At 39.3% G+C, this 19,374-nt stretch overlaps 16 non-coding genes across 16 annotated transcripts; 8 read left to right on the top strand and 8 right to left on the bottom strand.

Moving 5' to 3' along the window:
* Positions 1 to 829: 829 nt before the first annotated feature.
* LOC137409621 (5S ribosomal RNA) lies at positions 830 to 948 on the bottom strand. The gene has a single exon (XR_010980832.1). It is a non-coding gene; the product is annotated as a 5S ribosomal RNA (ribosomal RNA).
* A 134-nt stretch (positions 949 to 1,082) lies between these two features.
* LOC137409254 (5S ribosomal RNA) lies at positions 1,083 to 1,201 on the top strand. The gene has a single exon (XR_010980484.1). It is a non-coding gene; the product is annotated as a 5S ribosomal RNA (ribosomal RNA).
* A 2,162-nt stretch (positions 1,202 to 3,363) lies between these two features.
* On the bottom strand, positions 3,364 to 3,482 carry LOC137409620 (5S ribosomal RNA). The gene has a single exon (XR_010980831.1). It is a non-coding gene; the product is annotated as a 5S ribosomal RNA (ribosomal RNA).
* Positions 3,483 to 3,616: 134 nt separating this feature from the next.
* LOC137409252 (5S ribosomal RNA) lies at positions 3,617 to 3,735 on the top strand. Its single transcript, XR_010980483.1, has one exon. It is a non-coding gene; the product is annotated as a 5S ribosomal RNA (ribosomal RNA).
* Positions 3,736 to 5,897: 2,162 nt separating this feature from the next.
* Positions 5,898 to 6,016, bottom strand: LOC137409619 (5S ribosomal RNA). The gene has a single exon (XR_010980830.1). It is a non-coding gene; the product is annotated as a 5S ribosomal RNA (ribosomal RNA).
* A 134-nt stretch (positions 6,017 to 6,150) lies between these two features.
* Positions 6,151 to 6,269, top strand: LOC137409251 (5S ribosomal RNA). The gene has a single exon (XR_010980482.1). It is a non-coding gene; the product is annotated as a 5S ribosomal RNA (ribosomal RNA).
* Positions 6,270 to 8,425: 2,156 nt separating this feature from the next.
* Positions 8,426 to 8,544, bottom strand: LOC137409618 (5S ribosomal RNA). The gene has a single exon (XR_010980829.1). It is a non-coding gene; the product is annotated as a 5S ribosomal RNA (ribosomal RNA).
* Positions 8,545 to 8,678: 134 nt separating this feature from the next.
* On the top strand, positions 8,679 to 8,797 carry LOC137409250 (5S ribosomal RNA). The gene has a single exon (XR_010980481.1). It is a non-coding gene; the product is annotated as a 5S ribosomal RNA (ribosomal RNA).
* Positions 8,798 to 10,966: 2,169 nt separating this feature from the next.
* On the bottom strand, positions 10,967 to 11,085 carry LOC137409617 (5S ribosomal RNA). Its single transcript, XR_010980828.1, has one exon. It is a non-coding gene; the product is annotated as a 5S ribosomal RNA (ribosomal RNA).
* Positions 11,086 to 11,219: 134 nt separating this feature from the next.
* On the top strand, positions 11,220 to 11,338 carry LOC137409249 (5S ribosomal RNA). Its single transcript, XR_010980480.1, has one exon. It is a non-coding gene; the product is annotated as a 5S ribosomal RNA (ribosomal RNA).
* Positions 11,339 to 13,494: 2,156 nt separating this feature from the next.
* On the bottom strand, positions 13,495 to 13,613 carry LOC137409616 (5S ribosomal RNA). The gene has a single exon (XR_010980827.1). It is a non-coding gene; the product is annotated as a 5S ribosomal RNA (ribosomal RNA).
* A 134-nt stretch (positions 13,614 to 13,747) lies between these two features.
* Positions 13,748 to 13,866, top strand: LOC137409247 (5S ribosomal RNA). The gene has a single exon (XR_010980478.1). It is a non-coding gene; the product is annotated as a 5S ribosomal RNA (ribosomal RNA).
* Positions 13,867 to 16,041: 2,175 nt separating this feature from the next.
* On the bottom strand, positions 16,042 to 16,160 carry LOC137409172 (5S ribosomal RNA). The gene has a single exon (XR_010980411.1). It is a non-coding gene; the product is annotated as a 5S ribosomal RNA (ribosomal RNA).
* A 134-nt stretch (positions 16,161 to 16,294) lies between these two features.
* On the top strand, positions 16,295 to 16,413 carry LOC137409246 (5S ribosomal RNA). The gene has a single exon (XR_010980477.1). It is a non-coding gene; the product is annotated as a 5S ribosomal RNA (ribosomal RNA).
* Positions 16,414 to 18,568: 2,155 nt separating this feature from the next.
* LOC137409615 (5S ribosomal RNA) lies at positions 18,569 to 18,687 on the bottom strand. Its single transcript, XR_010980826.1, has one exon. It is a non-coding gene; the product is annotated as a 5S ribosomal RNA (ribosomal RNA).
* A 134-nt stretch (positions 18,688 to 18,821) lies between these two features.
* On the top strand, positions 18,822 to 18,940 carry LOC137409245 (5S ribosomal RNA). The gene has a single exon (XR_010980476.1). It is a non-coding gene; the product is annotated as a 5S ribosomal RNA (ribosomal RNA).
* The last annotated feature ends 434 nt before the right edge of the window (positions 18,941 to 19,374 follow it).

Raw genomic sequence — 19,374 nt, 5'->3', positions numbered from 1 at the left:
ACCGCTCTTTCAAATATTGAGAGAGCGAACGAATCCTAATTTACATGGTACGCATGAATGTTTCGTTGCAGCGCGATTAACCGCTCTTTCAGATGTTGAGAGAGCAAACGAATCCTAATTTACACGTGTATATAGTAGACGTACTACGATTGTTTCGTTAGGAGTTGAAGCTACTCGCGCGGCGGTCGAACGCGAGCGTACTCGTTTGGAGGCTATTACACCATTTCTAAAGCATCGCTTTATTTGGTTCGACGTGAACATCTTTTTAACACACCTGTTCGCGTAAGTAAAAGCTTTCTATGTAGGGCTGTTTTCTTTCGAACTCGTAGATGAGAAGAACAAGCCAAAGAACGGCGCTTTCTACTCACCTGTCTTTACACGCGTAGACATTAGATAGCCGGTAAACTAATAAGATCTACGATAGCGCGTCACTTTATGTCGAGAAAAAGTAACAAACTTCCTTTAAAAGAGATTTCTTCGGATTAAAAGTGAGAATATGTTATTTTTATGTTGAGATCGGACGCTGCAACAGTTTTCGTTATACACGAGTAGAGTACATCCTTCGACTACAAAAAGTGTCGCGCTTTAATTGATCACGCTTGCCAGAAGGGTTTTGACGCGGAAATGCAGCAGCAAAGTTATATATACTGTTACACACTACACGTACGTAGTACATAGTACATAGTACATAGTACATAGTATATGTATATATATATAACGCATACGTAGTACATGTTCATGTACATGAACATGTACATGTACATGTACATGTAGATGAAGATAGCGCGAAGATCGCGATGAAGATAGCAAGATGTAAAAATAAATAAAAAGTCTACAGCACCCGGTATTCCCAGGCGGTCACCCATCCAAGTACTAACCGGGCTCGACGTTGCTTAGCTTCAGTGATCGGACGAGAACTGGCGTTTTCAACGTGATATGGCCGTAGACACTGATGCGCTCTTCGAGACACGCTATTAACGCAGAGTTATAATAATGCTCACCAAGCCGTGACTATATTGTCCAATGGGCGTTCGCTGATTATTGCCACGTTTCTCATTAGCGTCTGTTGAAGCTTACTAAATGTCTACGGCCATATCACGTTGAAAACGCCAGTTCTCGTCCGATCACTGAAGCTAAGCAACGTCGAGCCCGGTTAGTACTTGGATGGGTGACCGCCTGGGAATACCGGGTGCTGTAGACCTTTAGTTTTTATCAAAATTATACTAATTTAGAATTTTCAAGCTTCTTTAATTCACTCTATCTCTTGATATAGAATAAAAAATCATTTCCGCTTGAAAGTCTTTTAATACGCTCTATCTCTTGATGTAAAATAAAAAATCATTTCCGCTTGAAAGTCTTTTAATTCGCTCTATCTCTTGATGTAAAATAAAAAATCATTTCCATTTAAAAGTCTTTTAATTCGCTCTATCTCTTGATTTAAAACAAAAAATCATTTCCATTTAAAAGTCTTTTAATTCGCTCTATCTTTTGATATAAAATAAAAAATCATTTCCATTTAAAAGTCTTTTAATTCGCTCTATCTTTTGATATAAAATAAAAAATCATTTCCATTTAAAAGTCTTTTAATTCGCTCTATCTTTTGATATAAAATAAAAAATCATTTCCATTCAAAGGTTTTAGCCGAAACTGGATAATATGAATATTATTAGTACTTGATGCTATCCGGCTAGCTTCAATCTCCTCATCTTCACCAGCCATGCGCCGCTGCTACCCGTGCATTTTAAAGAGGATATAATTTCGATTCGTTTTCATTTTGCGCGGCGTAATAGCTCAAGAAACTCGCGTTAAGATTTTCTTTTAATTGCGCAACTCGTATGTCGGCGTTACGAGTTTACCTAAAAGCTAAAATAAATAACTAAACGAAACTCGACTCGGCCTTTCGCCGCAAAATACGCATTCTCGTAATGTAAACTCGAGCGATCGTCTTCGATCGTGATGAAACAAAACCGTACTCGCGGATGCGTAAAAGTCTAAAAGGTAAATTGTGTCAAAAAGTTTCGAAACGATTTACAAACCGGAACGTGGAATCTACGTTACGACGGCAACTAAGTTCGGTGATGAGCGCGGGCCAGCGCGTAGCTAAGGTTGCTCCATCAGTTTTTATCTTTGCGGAACTATCTCTAGCGAAAAGCCTACTTTCGCGTAAGGTCATTTCCACGCAATTATAATTATTTAAAAGGAAAATATTTACCGTAGTTTTCAAAATGCTGACGAAATAATCTAAAGCGCGTGAAGCGGCGGTAACGAGCCTGCAACCTTCGTACGAATCGGCGAGATCTTGAGCGCTATGCGTTTAGCCAATGAGTGAACGAGTCGAATATTATCGAGCGCGAACAACCACGCCATCGAAGTATGAGAGTACACACGACTCCTAATTTGCACAATATCAACGATTCGTTTGAGCCGGGAATATTCGTTACGCAATGGCAAAGTTTTAAGCTATACGTTCGAAGTAACTCGATAGCTTTTCATAGCTAATGAGCGAGCTGGACGAATAACCGGCAGCGCGATTGACCGCTCTTTCAAATATTGAGAGAGCGAACGAATCCTAATTTACATGGTACGCATGAATGTTTCGTTGCAGCGCGATTAACCGCTCTTTCAGATGTTGAGAGAGCAAACGAATCCTAATTTACACGTGTATATAGTAGACGTACTACGATTGTTTCGTTAGGAGTTGAAGCTACTCGCGCGGCGGTCGAACGCGAGCGTACTCGTTTGGAGGCTATTACACCATTTCTAAAGCATCGCTTTATTTGGTTCGACGTGAACATCTTTTTAACACACCTGTTCGCGTAAGTAAAAGCTTTCTATGTAGGGCTGTTTTCTTTCGAACTCGTAGATGAGAAGAACAAGCCAAAGAACGGCGCTTTCTACTCACCTGTCTTTACACGCGTAGACATTAGATAGCCGGTAAACTAATAAGATCTACGATAGCGCGTCACTTTATGTCGAGAAAAAGTAACAAACTTCCTTTAAAAGAGATTTCTTCGGATTAAAAGTGAGAATATGTTATTTTTATGTTGAGATCGGACGCTGCAACAGTTTTCGTTATACACGAGTAGAGTACATCCTTCGACTACAAAAAGTGTCGCGCTTTAATTGATCACGCTTGCCAGAAGGGTTTTGACGCGGAAATGCAGCAGCAAAGTTATATATACTGTTACACACTACACGTACGTAGTACATAGTACATAGTACATAGTACATAGTATATGTATATATATATAACGCATACGTAGTACATGTTCATGTACATGAACATGTACATGTACATGTACATGTAGATGAAGATAGCGCGAAGATCGCGATGAAGATAGCAAGATGTAAAAATAAATAAAAAGTCTACAGCACCCGGTATTCCCAGGCGGTCACCCATCCAAGTACTAACCGGGCTCGACGTTGCTTAGCTTCAGTGATCGGACGAGAACTGGCGTTTTCAACGTGATATGGCCGTAGACACTGATGCGCTCTTCGAGACACGCTATTAACGCAGAGTTATAATAATGCTCACCAAGCCGTGACTATATTGTCCAATGGGCGTTCGCTGATTATTGCCACGTTTCTCATTAGCGTCTGTTGAAGCTTACTAAATGTCTACGGCCATATCACGTTGAAAACGCCAGTTCTCGTCCGATCACTGAAGCTAAGCAACGTCGAGCCCGGTTAGTACTTGGATGGGTGACCGCCTGGGAATACCGGGTGCTGTAGACCTTTAGTTTTTATCAAAATTATACTAATTTAGAATTTTCAAGCTTCTTTAATTCACTCTATCTCTTGATATAGAATAAAAAATCATTTCCGCTTGAAAGTCTTTTAATTCGCTCTATCTCTTGATGTAAAATAAAAAATCATTTCCGCTTGAAAGTCTTTTAATTCGCTCTATCTCTTGATGTAAAATAAAAAATCATTTCCATTTAAAAGTCTTTTAATTCGCTCTATCTCTTGATTTAAAACAAAAAATCATTTCCATTTAAAAGTCTTTTAATTCGCTCTATCTTTTGATATAAAATAAAAAATCATTTCCATTTAAAAGTCTTTTAATTCGCTCTATCTTTTGATATAAAATAAAAAATCATTTCCATTTAAAAGTCTTTTAATTCGCTCTATCTTTTGATATAAAATAAAAAATCATTTCCATTCAAAGGTTTTAGCCGAAACTGGATAATATGAATATTATTAGTACTTGATGCTATCCGGCTAGCTTCAATCTCCTCATCTTCACCAGCCATGCGCCGCTGCTACCCGTGCATTTTAAAGAGGATATAATTTCGATTCGTTTTCATTTTGCGCGGCGTAATAGCTCAAGAAACTCGCGTTAAGATTTTCTTTTAATTGCGCAACTCGTATGTCGGCGTTACGAGTTTACCTAAAAGCTAAAATAAATAACTAAACGAAACTCGACTCGGCCTTTCGCCGCAAAATACGCATTCTCGTAATGTAAACTCGAGCGATCGTCTTCGATCGTGATGAAACAAAACCGTACTCGCGGATGCGTAAAAGTCTAAAAGGTAAATTGTGTCAAAAAGTTTCGAAACGATTTACAAACCGGAACGTGGAATCTACGTTACGACGGCAACTAAGTTCGGTGATGAGCGCGGGCCAGCGCGTAGCTAAGGTTGCTCCATCAGTTTTTATCTTTGCGGAACTATCTCTAGCGAAAAGCCTACTTTCGCGTAAGGTCATTTCCACGCAATTATAATTATTTAAAAGGAAAATATTTACCGTAGTTTTCAAAATGCTGACGAAATAATCTAAAGCGCGTGAAGCGGCGGTAACGAGCCTGCAACCTTCGTACGAATCGGCGAGATCTTGAACGCTATGCGTTTAGCCAATGAGTGAACGAGTCGAATATTATCGAGCGCGAACAACCACGCCATCGAAGTATGAGAGTACACACGACTCCTAATTTGCACAATATCAACGATTCGTTTGAGCCGGGAATATTCGTTACGCAATGGCAAAGTTTTAAGCTATACGTTCGAAGTAACTCGATAGCTTTTCATAGCTAATGAGCGAGCTGGACGAATAACCGGCAGCGCGATTGACCGCTCTTTCAAATATTGAGAGAGCGAACGAATCCTAATTTACATGGTACGCATGAATGTTTCGTTGCAGCGCGATTAACCGCTCTTTCAGATGTTGAGAGAGCAAACGAATCCTAATTTACACGTGTATATAGTAGACGTACTACGATTGTTTCGTTAGGAGTTGAAGCTACTCGCGCGGCGGTCGAACGCGAGCGTACTCGTTTGGAGGCTATTACACCATTTCTAAAGCATCGCTTTATTTGGTTCGACGTGAACATCTTTTTAACACACCTGTTCGCGTAAGTAAAAGCTTTCTATGTAGGGCTGTTTTCTTTCGAACTCGTAGATGAGAAGAACAAGCCAAAGAACGGCGCTTTCTAATCACCTGTCTTTACACGCGTAGACATTAGATAGCCGGTAAACTAATAAGATCTACGATAGCGCGTCACTTTATGTCGAGAAAAAGTAACAAACTTCCTTTAAAAGAGATTTCTTCGGATTAAAAGTGAGAATATGTTATTTTTATGTTGAGATCGGACGCTGCAACAGTTTTCGTTATACACGAGTAGAGTACATCCTTCGACTACAAAAAGTGTCGCGCTTTAATTGATCACGCTTGCCAGAAGGGTTTTGACGCGGAAATGCAGCAGCAAAGTTATATATACTGTTACACACTACACGTACGTAGTACATAGTACATAGTACATAGTACATAGTATATGTATATATATATAACGCATACGTAGTACATGTTCATGTACATGAACATGTACATGTACATGTACATGTAGATGAAGATAGCGCGAAGATCGCGATGAAGATAGCAAGATGTAAAAATAAATAAAAAGTCTACAGCACCCGGTATTCCCAGGCGGTCACCCATCCAAGTACTAACCGGGCTCGACGTTGCTTAGCTTCAGTGATCGGACGAGAACTGGCGTTTTCAACGTGATATGGCCGTAGACACTGATGCGCTCTTCGAGACACGCTATTAACGCAGAGTTATAATAATGCTCACCAAGCCGTGACTATATTGTCCAATGGGCGTTCGCTGATTATTGCCACATTTCTCATTAGCGTCTGTTGAAGCTTACTAAATGTCTACGGCCATATCACGTTGAAAACGCCAGTTCTCGTCCGATCACTGAAGCTAAGCAACGTCGAGCCCGGTTAGTACTTGGATGGGTGACCGCCTGGGAATACCGGGTGCTGTAGACCTTTAGTTTTTATCAAAATTATACTAATTTAGAATTTTCAAGCTTCTTTAATTCACTCTATCTCTTGATATAGAATAAAAAATCATTTCCGCTTGAAAGTCTTTTAATTCGCTCTATCTCTTGATGTAAAATAAAAAATCATTTCCGCTTGAAAGTCTTTTAATTCGCTCTATCTCTTGATGTAAAATAAAAAATCATTTCCATTTAAAAGTCTTTTAATTCGCTCTATCTCTTGATTTAAAACAAAAAATCATTTCCATTTAAAAGTCTTTTAATTCGCTCTATCTTTTGATATAAAATAAAAAATCATTTCCATTTAAAAGTCTTTTAATTCGCTCTATCTTTTGATATAAAATAAAAAATCATTTCCATTTAAAAGTCTTTTAATTCGCTCTATCTTTTGATATAAAATAAAAAATCATTTCCATTCAAAGGTTTTAGCCGAAACTGGATAATATGAATATTATTAGTACTTGATGCTATCCGGCTAGCTTCAATCTCCTCATCTTCACCAGCCATGCGCCGCTGCTACCCGTGCATTTTAAAGAGGATATAATTTCGATTCGTTTTCATTTTGCGCGGCGTAATAGCTCAAGAAACTCGCGTTAAGATTTTCTTTTAATTGCGCAACTCGTATGTCGGCGTTACGAGTTTACCTAAAAGCTAAAATAAATAACTAAACGAAACTCGACTCGGCCTTTCGCCGCAAAATACGCATTCTCGTAATGTAAACTCGAGCGATCGTCTTCGATCGTGATGAAACAAAACCGTACTCGCGGATGCGTAAAAGTCTAAAAGGTAAATTGTGTCAAAAAGTTTCGAAACGATTTACAAACCGGAACGTGGAATCTACGTTACGACGGCAACTAAGTTCGGTGATGAGCGCGGGCCAGCGCGTAGCTAAGGTTGCTCCATCAGTTTTTATCTTTGCGGAACTATCTCTAGCGAAAAGCCTACTTTCGCGTAAGGTCATTTCCACGCAATTATAATTATTTAAAAGGAAAATATTTACCGTAGTTTTCAAAATGCTGACAAAATAATCTAAAGCGCGTGAAGCGGCGGTAACGAGCCTGCAACCTTCGTACGAATCGGCGAGATCTTGAGCGCTATGCGTTTAGCCAATGAGTGAACGAGTCGAATATTATCGAGCGCGAACAACCACGCCATCGAAGTATGAGAGTACACACGACTCCTAATTTGCACAATATCAACGATTCGTTTGAGCCGGGAATATTCGTTACGCAATGGCAAAGTTTTAAGCTATACGTTCGAAGTAACTCGATAGCTTTTCATAGCTAATGAGCGAGCTGGACGAATAACCGGCAGCGCGATTGACCGCTCTTTCAAATATTGAGAGAGCGAACGAATCCTAATTTACATGGTACGCATGAATGTTTCGTTGCAGCGCGATTAACCGCTCTTTCAGATGTTGAGAGAGCAAACGAATCCTAATTTACACGTGTATATAGTAGACGTACTACGATTGTTTCGTTAGGAGTTGAAGCTACTCGCGCGGCGGTCGAACGCGAGCGTACTCGTTTGGAGGCTATTACACCATTTCTAAAGCATCGCTTTATTTGGTTCGACGTGAACATCTTTTTAACACACCTGTTCGCGTAAGTAAAAGCTTTCTATGTAGGGCTGTTTTCTTTCGAACTCGTAGATGAGAAGAACAAGCCAAAGAACGGCGCTTTCTACTCACCTGTCTTTACACGCGTAGACATTAGATAGCCGGTAAACTAATAAGATCTACGATAGCGCGTCACTTTATGTCGAGAAAAAGTAACAAACTTCCTTTAAAAGAGATTTCTTCGGATTAAAAGTGAGAATATGTTATTTTTATGTTGAGATCGGACGCTGAAACAGTTTTCGTTATACACGAGTAGAGTACATCCTTCGACTACAAAAAGTGTCGCGCTTTAATTGATCACGCTTGCCAGAAGGGTTTTGACGCGGAAATGCAGCAGCAATGTTATATATACTGTTACACACTACACGTACGTAGTACATAGTACATAGTACATAGTACATAGTATATATATATAACGCATACGTAGTACATGTTCATGTACATGAACATGTACATGTACATGTACATGTAGATGAAGATAGCGCGAAGATCGCGATGAAGATAGCAAGATGTAAAAATAAATAAAAAGTCTACAGCACCCGGTATTCCCAGGCGGTCACCCATCCAAGTACTAACCGGGCTCGACGTTGCTTAGCTTCAGTGATCGGACGAGAACTGGCGTTTTCAACGTGATATGGCCGTAGACACTGATGCGCTCTTCGAGACACGCTATTAACGCAGAGTTATAATAATGCTCACCAAGCCGTGACTATATTGTCCAATGGGCGTTCGCTGATTATTGCCACGTTTCTCATTAGCGTCTGTTGAAGCTTACTAAATGTCTACGGCCATATCACGTTGAAAACGCCAGTTCTCGTCCGATCACTGAAGCTAAGCAACGTCGAGCCCGGTTAGTACTTGGATGGGTGACCGCCTGGGAATACCGGGTGCTGTAGACCTTTAGTTTTTATCAAAATTATACTAATTTAGAATTTTCAAGCTTCTTTAATTCACTCTATCTCTTGATATAGAATAAAAAATCATTTCCGCTTGAAAGTCTTTTAATTCGCTCTATCTCTTGATGTAAAATAAAAAATCATTTCCGCTTGAAAGTCTTTTAATTCGCTCTATCTCTTGATGTAAAATAAAAAATCATTTCCATTTAAAAGTCTTTTAATTCGCTCTATCTCTTGATTTAAAACAAAAAATCATTTCCATTTAAAAGTCTTTTAATTCGCTCTATCTTTTGATATAAAATAAAAAATCATTTCCATTTAAAAGTCTTTTAATTCGCTCTATCTTTTGATATAAAATAAAAAATCATTTCCATTTAAAAGTCTTTTAATTCGCTCTATCTTTTGATATAAAATAAAAAATCATTTCCATTCAAAGGTTTTAGCCGAAACTGGATAATATGAATATTATTAGTACTTGATGCTATCCGGCTAGCTTCAATCTCCTCATCTTCACCAGCCATGCGCCGCTGCTACCCGTGCATTTTAAAGAGGATATAATTTCGATTCGTTTTCATTTTGCGCGGCGTAATAGCTCAAGAAACTCGCGTTAAGATTTTCTTTTAATTGCGCAACTCGTATGTCGGCGTTACGAGTTTACCTAAAAGCTAAAATAAATAACTAAACGAAACTCGACTCGGCCTTTCGCCGCAAAATACGCATTCTCGTAATGTAAACTCGAGCGATCGTCTTCGATCGTGATGAAACAAAACCGTACTCGCGGATGCGTAAAAGTCTAAAAGGTAAATTGTGTCAAAAAGTTTCGAAACGATTTACAAACCGGAACGTGGAATCTACGTTACGACGGCAACTAAGTTCGGTGATGAGCGCGGGCCAGCGCGTAGCTAAGGTTGCTCCATCAGTTTTTATCTTTGCGGAACTATCTCTAGCGAAAAGCCTACTTTCGCGTAAGGTCATTTCCACGCGATTATAATTATTTAAAAGGAAAATATTTACCGTAGTTTTCAAAATGCTGACGAAATAATCTAAAGCGCGTGAAGCGGCGGTAACGAGCCTGCAACCTTCGTACGAATCGGCGAGATCTTGAACGCTATGCGTTTAGCCAATGAGTGAACGAGTCGAATATTATCGAGCGCGAACAACCACGCCATCGAAGTATGAGAGTACACACGACTCCTAATTTGCACAATATCAACGATTCGTTTGAGCCGGGAATATTCGTTACGCAATGGCAAAGTTTTAAGCTATACGTTCGAAGTAACTCGATAGCTTTTCATAGCTAATGAGCGAGCTGGACGAATAACCGGCAGCGCGATTGACCGCTCTTTCAAATATTGAGAGAGCGAACGAATCCTAATTTACATGGTACGCATGAATGTTTCGTTGCAGCGCGATTAACCGCTCTTTCAGATGTTGAGAGAGCAAACGAATCCTAATTTACACGTGTATATAGTAGACGTACTACGATTGTTTCGTTAGGAGTTGAAGCTACTCGCGCGGCGGTCGAACGCGAGCGTACTCGTTTGGAGGCTATTACACCATTTCTAAAGCATCGCTTTATTTGGTTCGACGTGAACATCTTTTTAACACACCTGTTCGCGTAAGTAAAAGCTTTCTATGTAGGGCTGTTTTCTTTCGAACTCGTAGATGAGAAGAACAAGCCAAAGAACGGCGCTTTCTACTCACCTGTCTTTACACGCGTAGACATTAGATAGCCGGTAAACTAATAAGATCTACGATAGCGCGTCACTTTATGTCGAGAAAAAGTAACAAACTTCCTTTAAAAGAGATTTCTTCGGATTAAAAGTGAGAATATGTTATTTTTATGTTGAGATCGGACGCTGCAACAGTTTTCGTTATACACGAGTAGAGTACATCCTTCGACTACAAAAAGTGTCGCGCTTTAATTGATCACGCTTGCCAGAAGGGTTTTGACGCGGAAATGCAGCAGCAAAGTTATATATACTGTTACACACTACACGTACGTAGTACATAGTACATAGTACATAGTACATAGTACATAGTATATGTATATATATATAACGCATACGTAGTACATGTTCATGTACATGAACATGTACATGTACATGTACATGTAGATGAAGATAGCGCGAAGATCGCGATGAAGATAGCAAGATGTAAAAATAAATAAAAAGTCTACAGCACCCGGTATTCCCAGGCGGTCACCCATCCAAGTACTAACCGGGCTCGACGTTGCTTAGCTTCAGTGATCGGACGAGAACTGGCGTTTTCAACGTGATATGGCCGTAGACACTGATGCGCTCTTCGAGACACGCTATTAACGCAGAGTTATAATAATGCTCACCAAGCCGTGACTATATTGTCCAATGGGCGTTCGCTGATTATTGCCACATTTCTCATTAGCGTCTGTTGAAGCTTACTAAATGTCTACGGCCATATCACGTTGAAAACGCCAGTTCTCGTCCGATCACTGAAGCTAAGCAACGTCGAGCCCGGTTAGTACTTGGATGGGTGACCGCCTGGGAATACCGGGTGCTGTAGACCTTTAGTTTTTATCAAAATTATACTAATTTAGAATTTTCAAGCTTCTTTAATTCACTCTATCTCTTGATATAGAATAAAAAATCATTTCCGCTTGAAAGTCTTTTAATTCGCTCTATCTCTTGATGTAAAATAAAAAATCATTTCCGCTTGAAAGTCTTTTAATTCGCTCTATCTCTTGATGTAAAATAAAAAATCATTTCCATTTAAAAGTCTTTTAATTCGCTCTATCTCTTGATTTAAAACAAAAAATCATTTCCATTTAAAAGTCTTTTAATTCGCTCTATCTTTTGATATAAAATAAAAAATCATTTCCATTTAAAAGTCTTTTAATTCGCTCTATCTTTTGATATAAAATAAAAAATCATTTCCATTTAAAAGTCTTTTAATTCGCTCTATCTTTTGATATAAAATAAAAAATCATTTCCATTCAAAGGTTTTAGCCGAAACTGGATAATATGAATATTATTAGTACTTGATGCTATCCGGCTAGCTTCAATCTCCTCATCTTCACCAGCCATGCGCCGCTGCTACCCGTGCATTTTAAAGAGGATATAATTTCGATTCGTTTTCATTTTGCGCGGCGTAATAGCTCAAGAAACTCGCGTTAAGATTTTCTTTTAATTGCGCAACTCGTATGTCGGCGTTACGAGTTTACCTAAAAGCTAAAATAAATAACTAAACGAAACTCGACTCGGCCTTTCGCCGCAAAATACGCATTCTCGTAATGTAAACTCGAGCGATCGTCTTCGATCGTGATGAAACAAAACCGTACTCGCGGATGCGTAAAAGTCTAAAAGGTAAATTGTGTCAAAAAGTTTCGAAACGATTTACAAACCGGAACGTGGAATCTACGTTACGACGGCAACTAAGTTCGGTGATGAGCGCGGGCCAGCGCGTAGCTAAGGTTGCTCCATCAGTTTTTATCTTTGCGGAACTATCTCTAGCGAAAAGCCTACTTTCGCGTAAGGTCATTTCCACGCAATTATAATTATTTAAAAGGAAAATATTTACCGTAGTTTTCAAAATGCTGACGAAATAATCTAAAGCGCGTGAAGCGGCGGTAACGAGCCTGCAACCTTCGTACGAATCGGCGAGATCTTGAGCGCTATGCGTTTAGCCAATGAGTGAACGAGTCGAATATTATCGAGCGCGAACAACCACGCCATCGAAGTATGAGAGTACACACGACTCCTAATTTGCACAATATCAACGATTCGTTTGAGCCGGGAATATTCGTTACGCAATGGCAAAGTTTTAAGCTATACGTTCGAAGTAACTCGATAGCTTTTCATAGCTAATGAGCGAGCTGGACGAATAACCGGCAGCGCGATTGACCGCTCTTTCAAATATTGAGAGAGCGAACGAATCCTAATTTACATGGTACGCATGAATGTTTCGTTGCAGCGCGATTAACCGCTCTTTCAGATGTTGAGAGAGCAAACGAATCCTAATTTACACGTGTATATAGTAGACGTACTACGATTGTTTCGTTAGGAGTTGAAGCTACTCGCGCGGCGGTCGAACGCGAGCGTACTCGTTTGGAGGCTATTACACCATTTCTAAAGCATCGCTTTATTTGGTTCGACGTGAACATCTTTTTAACACACCTGTTCGCGTAAGTAAAAGCTTTCTATGTAGGGCTGTTTTCTTTCGAACTCGTAGATGAGAAGAACAAGCCAAAGAACGGCGCTTTCTACTCACCTGTCTTTACACGCGTAGACATTAGATAGCCGGTAAACTAATAAGATCTACGATAGCGCGTCACTTTATGTCGAGAAAAAGTAACAAACTTCCTTTAAAAGAGATTTCTTCGGATTAAAAGTGAGAATATGTTATTTTTATGTTGAGATCGGACGCTGCAACAGTTTTCGTTATACACGAGTAGAGTACATCCTTCGACTACAAAAAGTGTCGCGCTTTAATTGATCACGCTTGCCAGAAGGGTTTTGACGCGGAAATGCAGCAGCAATGTTATATATACTGTTACACACTACACGTACGTAGTACATAGTACATAGTACATAGTACATAGTATATATATATAACGCATACGTAGTACATGTTCATGTACATGAACATGTACATGTACATGTACATGTAGATGAAGATAGCGCGAAGATCGCGATGAAGATAGCAAGATGTAAAAATAAATAAAAAGTCTACAGCACCCGGTATTCCCAGGCGGTCACCCATCCAAGTACTAACCGGGCTCGACGTTGCTTAGCTTCAGTGATCGGACGAGAACTGGCGTTTTCAACGTGATATGGCCGTAGACACTGATGCGCTCTTCGAGACACGCTATTAACGCAGAGTTATAATAATGCTCACCAAGCCGTGACTATATTGTCCAATGGGCGTTCGCTGATTATTGCCACGTTTCTCATTAGCGTCTGTTGAAGCTTACTAAATGTCTACGGCCATATCACGTTGAAAACGCCAGTTCTCGTCCGATCACTGAAGCTAAGCAACGTCGAGCCCGGTTAGTACTTGGATGGGTGACCGCCTGGGAATACCGGGTGCTGTAGACCTTTAGTTTTTATCAAAATTATACTAATTTAGAATTTTCAAGCTTCTTTAATTCACTCTATCTCTTGATATAGAATAAAAAATCATTTCCGCTTGAAAGTCTTTTAATTCGCTCTATCTCTTGATGTAAAATAAAAAATCATTTCCGCTTGAAAGTCTTTTAATTCGCTCTATCTCTTGATGTAAAATAAAAAATCATTTCCATTTAAAAGTCTTTTAATTCGCTCTATCTCTTGATTTAAAACAAAAAATCATTTCCATTTAAAAGTCTTTTAATTCGCTCTATCTTTTGATATAAAATAAAAAATCATTTCCATTTAAAAGTCTTTTAATTCGCTCTATCTTTTGATATAAAATAAAAAATCATTTCCATTTAAAAGTCTTTTAATTCGCTCTATCTTTTGATATAAAATAAAAAATCATTTCCATTCAAAGGTTTTAGCCGAAACTGGATAATATGAATATTATTAGTACTTGATGCTATCCGGCTAGCTTCAATCTCCTCATCTTCACCAGCCATGCGCCGCTGCTACCCGTGCATTTTAAAGAGGATATAATTTCGATTCGTTTTCATTTTGCGCGGCGTAATAGCTCAAGAAACTCGCGTTAAGATTTTCTTTTAATTGCGCAACTCGTATGTCGGCGTTACGAGTTTACCTAAAAGCTAAAATAAATAACTAAACGAAACTCGACTCGGCCTTTCGCCGCAAAATACGCATTCTCGTAATGTAAACTCGAGCGATCGTCTTCGATCGTGATGAAACAAAACCGTACTCGCGGATGCGTAAAAGTCTAAAAGGTAAATTGTGTCAAAAAGTTTCGAAACGATTTACAAACCGGAACGTGGAATCTACGTTACGACGGCAACTAAGTTCGGTGATGAGCGCGGGCCAGCGCGTAGCTAAGGTTGCTCCATCAGTTTTTATCTTTGCGGAACTATCTCTAGCGAAAAGCCTACTTTCGCGTAAGGTCATTTCCACGCGATTATAATTATTTAAAAGGAAAATATTTACCGTAGTTTTCAAAATGCTGACGAAATAATCTAAAGCGCGTGAAGCGGCGGTAACGAGCCTGCAACCTTCGTACGAATCGGCGAGATCTTGAACGCTATGCGTTTAGCCAATGAGTGAACGAGTCGAATATTATCGAGCGCGAACAACCACGCCATCGAAGTATGAGAGTACACACGACTCCTAATTTGCACAATATCAACGATTCGTTTGAGCCGGGAATATTCGTTACGCAATGGCAAAGTTTTAAGCTATACGTTCGAAGTAACTCGATAGCTTTTCATAGCTAATGAGCGAGCTGGACGAATAACCGGCAGCGCGATTGACCGCTCTTTCAAATATTGAGAGAGCGAACGAATCCTAATTTACATGGTACGCATGAATGTTTCGTTGCAGCGCGATTAACCGCTCTTTCAGATGTTGAGAGAGCAAACGAATCCTAATTTACACGTGTATATAGTAGACGTACTACGATTGTTTCGTTAGGAGTTGAAGCTACTCGCGCGGCGGTCGAACGCGAGCGTACTCGTTTGGAGGCTATTACACCATTTCTAAAGCATCGCTTTATTTGGTTCGACGTGAACATCTTTTTAACACACCTGTTCGCGTAAGTAAAAGCTTTCTATGTAGGGCTGTTTTCTTTCGAACTCGTAGATGAGAAGAACAAGCCAAAGAACGGCGCTTTCTACTCACCTGTCTTTACACGCGTAGACATTAGATAGCCGGTAAACTAATAAGATCTACGATAGCGCGTCACTTTATGTCGAGAAAAAGTAACAAACTTCCTTTAAAAGAGATTTCTTCGGATTAAAAGTGAGAATATGTTATTTTTATGTTGAGATCGGACGCTGCAACAGTTTTCGTTATACACGAGTAGAGTACATCCTTCGACTACAAAAAGTGTCGCGCTTTAATTGATCACGCTTGCCAGAAGGGTTTTGACGCGGAAATGCAGCAGCAAAGTTATATATACTGTTACACACTACACGTACGTAGTACATAGTACATAGTACATAGTACATAGTACATAGTATATGTATATATATATAACGCATACGTAGTACATGTTCATGTACATGAACATGTACATGTACATGTACATGTACATGTAGATGAAGATAGCGCGAAGATCGCGATGAAGATAGCAAGATGTAAAAATAAATAAAAAGTCTACAGCACCCGGTATTTCCAGGCGGTCACCCATCCAAGTACTAACCGGGCTCGACGTTGCTTAGCTTCAGTGATCGGACGAGAACTGGCGTTTTCAACGTGATATGGCCGTAGACACTGATGCGCTCTTCGAGACACGCTATTAACGCAGAGTTATAATAATGCTCACCAAGCCGTGACTATATTGTCCAATGGGCGTTCGCTGATTATTGCCACGTTTCTCATTAGCGTCTGTTGAAGCTTACTAAATGTCTACGGCCATATCACGTTGAAAACGCCAGTTCTCGTCCGATCACTGAAGCTAAGCAACGTCGAGCCCGGTTAGTACTTGGATGGGTGACCGCCTGGGAATACCGGGTGCTGTAGACCTTTAGTTTTTATCAAAATTATACTAATTTAGAATTTTCAAGCTTCTTTAATTCACTCTATCTCTTGATATAGAATAAAAAATCATTTCCGCTTGAAAGTCTTTTAATTCGCTCTATCTCTTGATGTAAAATAAAAAATCATTTCCGCTTGAAAGTCTTTTAATTCGCTCTATCTCTTGATGTAAAATAAAAAATCATTTCCATTTAAAAGTCTTTTAATTCGCTCTATCTCTTGATTTAAAACAAAAAATCATTTCCATTTAAAAGTCTTTTAATTCGCTCTATCTTTTGATATAAAATAAAAAATCATTTCCATTTAAAAGTCTTTTAATTCGCTCTATCTTTTGATATAAAATAAAAAATCATTTCCATTTAAAAGTCTTTTAATTCGCTCTATCTTTTGATATTAAATAAAAAATCATTTCCATTCAAAGGTTTTAGCCGAAACTGGATAATATGAATATTATTAGTACTTGATGCTATCCGGCTAGCTTCAATCTCCTCATCTTCACCAGCCATGCGCCGCTGCTACCCGTGCATTTTAAAGAGGATATAATTTCGATTCGTTTTCATTTTGCGCGGCGTAATAGCTCAAGAAACTCGCGTTAAGATTTTCTTTTAATTGCGCAACTCGTATGTCGGCGTTACGAGTTTACCTAAAAGCTAAAATAAATAACTAAACGAAACTCGACTCGGCCTTTCGCCGCAAAATACGCATTCTCGTAATGTAAACTCGAGCGATCGTCTTCGATCGTGATGAAACAAAACCGTACTCGCGGATGCGTAAAAGTCTAAAAGGTAAATTGTGTCAAAAAGTTTCGAAACGATTTACAAACCGGAACGTGGAATCTACGTTACGACGGCAACTAAGTTCGGTGATGAGCGCGGGCCAGCGCGTAGCTAAGGTTGCTCCATCAGTTTTTATCTTTGCGGAACTATCTCTAGCGAAAAGCCTACTTTCGCGTAAGGTCATTTCCACGCAATTATAATTATTTAAAAGGAAAATATTTACCGTAGTTTTCAAAATGCTGACAAAATAATCTAAAGCGCGTGAAGCGGCGGTAACGAGCCTGCAACCTTCGTACGAATCGGCGAGATCTTGAGCGCTATGCGTTTAGCCAATGAGTGAACGAGTCGAATATTATCGAGCGCGAACAACCACGCCATCGAAGTATGAGAGTACACACGACTCCTAATTTGCACAATATCAACGATTCGTTTGAGCCGGGAATATTCGTTACGCAATGGCAAAGTTTTAAGCTATACGTTCGAAGTAACTCGATAGCTTTTCATAGCTAATGAGCGAGCTGGACGAATAACCGGCAGCGCGATTGACCGCTCTTTCAAATATTGAGAGAGCGAACGAATCCTAATTTACATGGTACGCATGAATGTTTCGTTGCAGCGCGATTAACCGCTCTTTCAGATGTTGAGAGAGCAAACGAATCCTAATTTACACGTGTATATAGTAGACGTACTACGATTGTTTCGTTAGGAGTTGAAGCTACTCGCGCGGCGGTCGAACGCGAGCGTACTCGTTTGGAGGCTATTACACCATTTCTAAAGCATCGCTTTATTTGGTTCGACGTGAACATCTTTTTAACACACCTGTTCGCGTAAGTAAAAGCTTTCTATGTAGGGCTGTTTTCTTTCGAACTCGTAGATGAGAAGAACAAGCCAAAGAACGGCGCTTTCTACTCACCTGTCTTTACACGCGTAGACATTAGATAGCCGGTAAACTAATAAGATCTACGATAGCGCGTCACTTTATGTCGAGAAAAAGTAACAAACTTCCTTTAAAAGAGATTTCTTCGGATTAAAAGTGAGAATATGTTATTTTTATGTTGAGATCGGACGCTGCAACAGTTTTCGTTATACACGAGTAGAGTACATCCTTCGACTACAAAAAGTGTCGCGCTTTAATTGATCACGCTTGCCAGAAGGGTTTTGACGCGGAAATGCAGCAGCAAAGTTATATATACTGTTACACACTACACGTACGTAGTACATAGTACATAGTACATAGTATATGTATATATATATAACGCATACGTAGTACATGTTCATGTACATGAACATGTACATGTACATGTACATGTAGATGAAGATAGCGCGAAGATCGCGATGAAGATAGCAAGATGTAAAAATAAATAAAAAGTCTACAGCACCCGGTATTCCCAGGCGGTCACCCATCCAAGTACTAACCGGGCTCGACGTTGCTTAGCTTCAGTGATCGGACGAGAACTGGCGTTTTCAACGTGATATGGCCGTAGACACTGATGCGCTCTTCGAGACACGCTATTAACGCAGAGTTATAATAATGCTCACCAAGCCGTGACTATATTGTCCAATGGGCGTTCGCTGATTATTGCCACGTTTCTCATTAGCGTCTGTTGAAGCTTACTAAATGTCTACGGCCATATCACGTTGAAAACGCCAGTTCTCGTCCGATCACTGAAGCTAAGCAACGTCGAGCCCGGTTAGTACTTGGATGGGTGACCGCCTGGGAATACCGGGTGCTGTAGACCTTTAGTTTTTATCAAAATTATACTAATTTAGAATTTTCAAGCTTCTTTAATTCACTCTATCTCTTGATATAGAATAAAAAATCATTTCCGCTTGAAAGTCTTTTAATTCGCTCTATCTCTTGATGTAAAATAAAAAATCATTTCCGCTTGAAAGTCTTTTAATTCGCTCTATCTCTTGATGTAAAATAAAAAATCATTTCCATTTAAAAGTCTTTTAATTCGCTCTATCTCTTGATTTAAAACAAAAAATCATTTCCATTTAAAAGTCTTTTAATTCGCTCTATCTTTTGATATAAAATAAAAAATCATTTCCATTTAAAAGTCTTTTAATTCGCTCTATCTTTTGATATAAAATAAAAAATCATTTCCATTTAAAAGTCTTTTAATTCGCTCTATCTTTTGATATAAAATAAAAAATCATTTCCATTCAAAGG

This window comes from Watersipora subatra, chromosome 11 (genome assembly GCF_963576615.1).
Source record: "Watersipora subatra chromosome 11, tzWatSuba1.1, whole genome shotgun sequence".
In the NCBI taxonomy this organism is placed as follows: domain Eukaryota; kingdom Metazoa; phylum Bryozoa; class Gymnolaemata; order Cheilostomatida; family Watersiporidae; genus Watersipora; species Watersipora subatra.
This window is presented reverse-complemented; position numbering and strand designations above follow the sequence as displayed.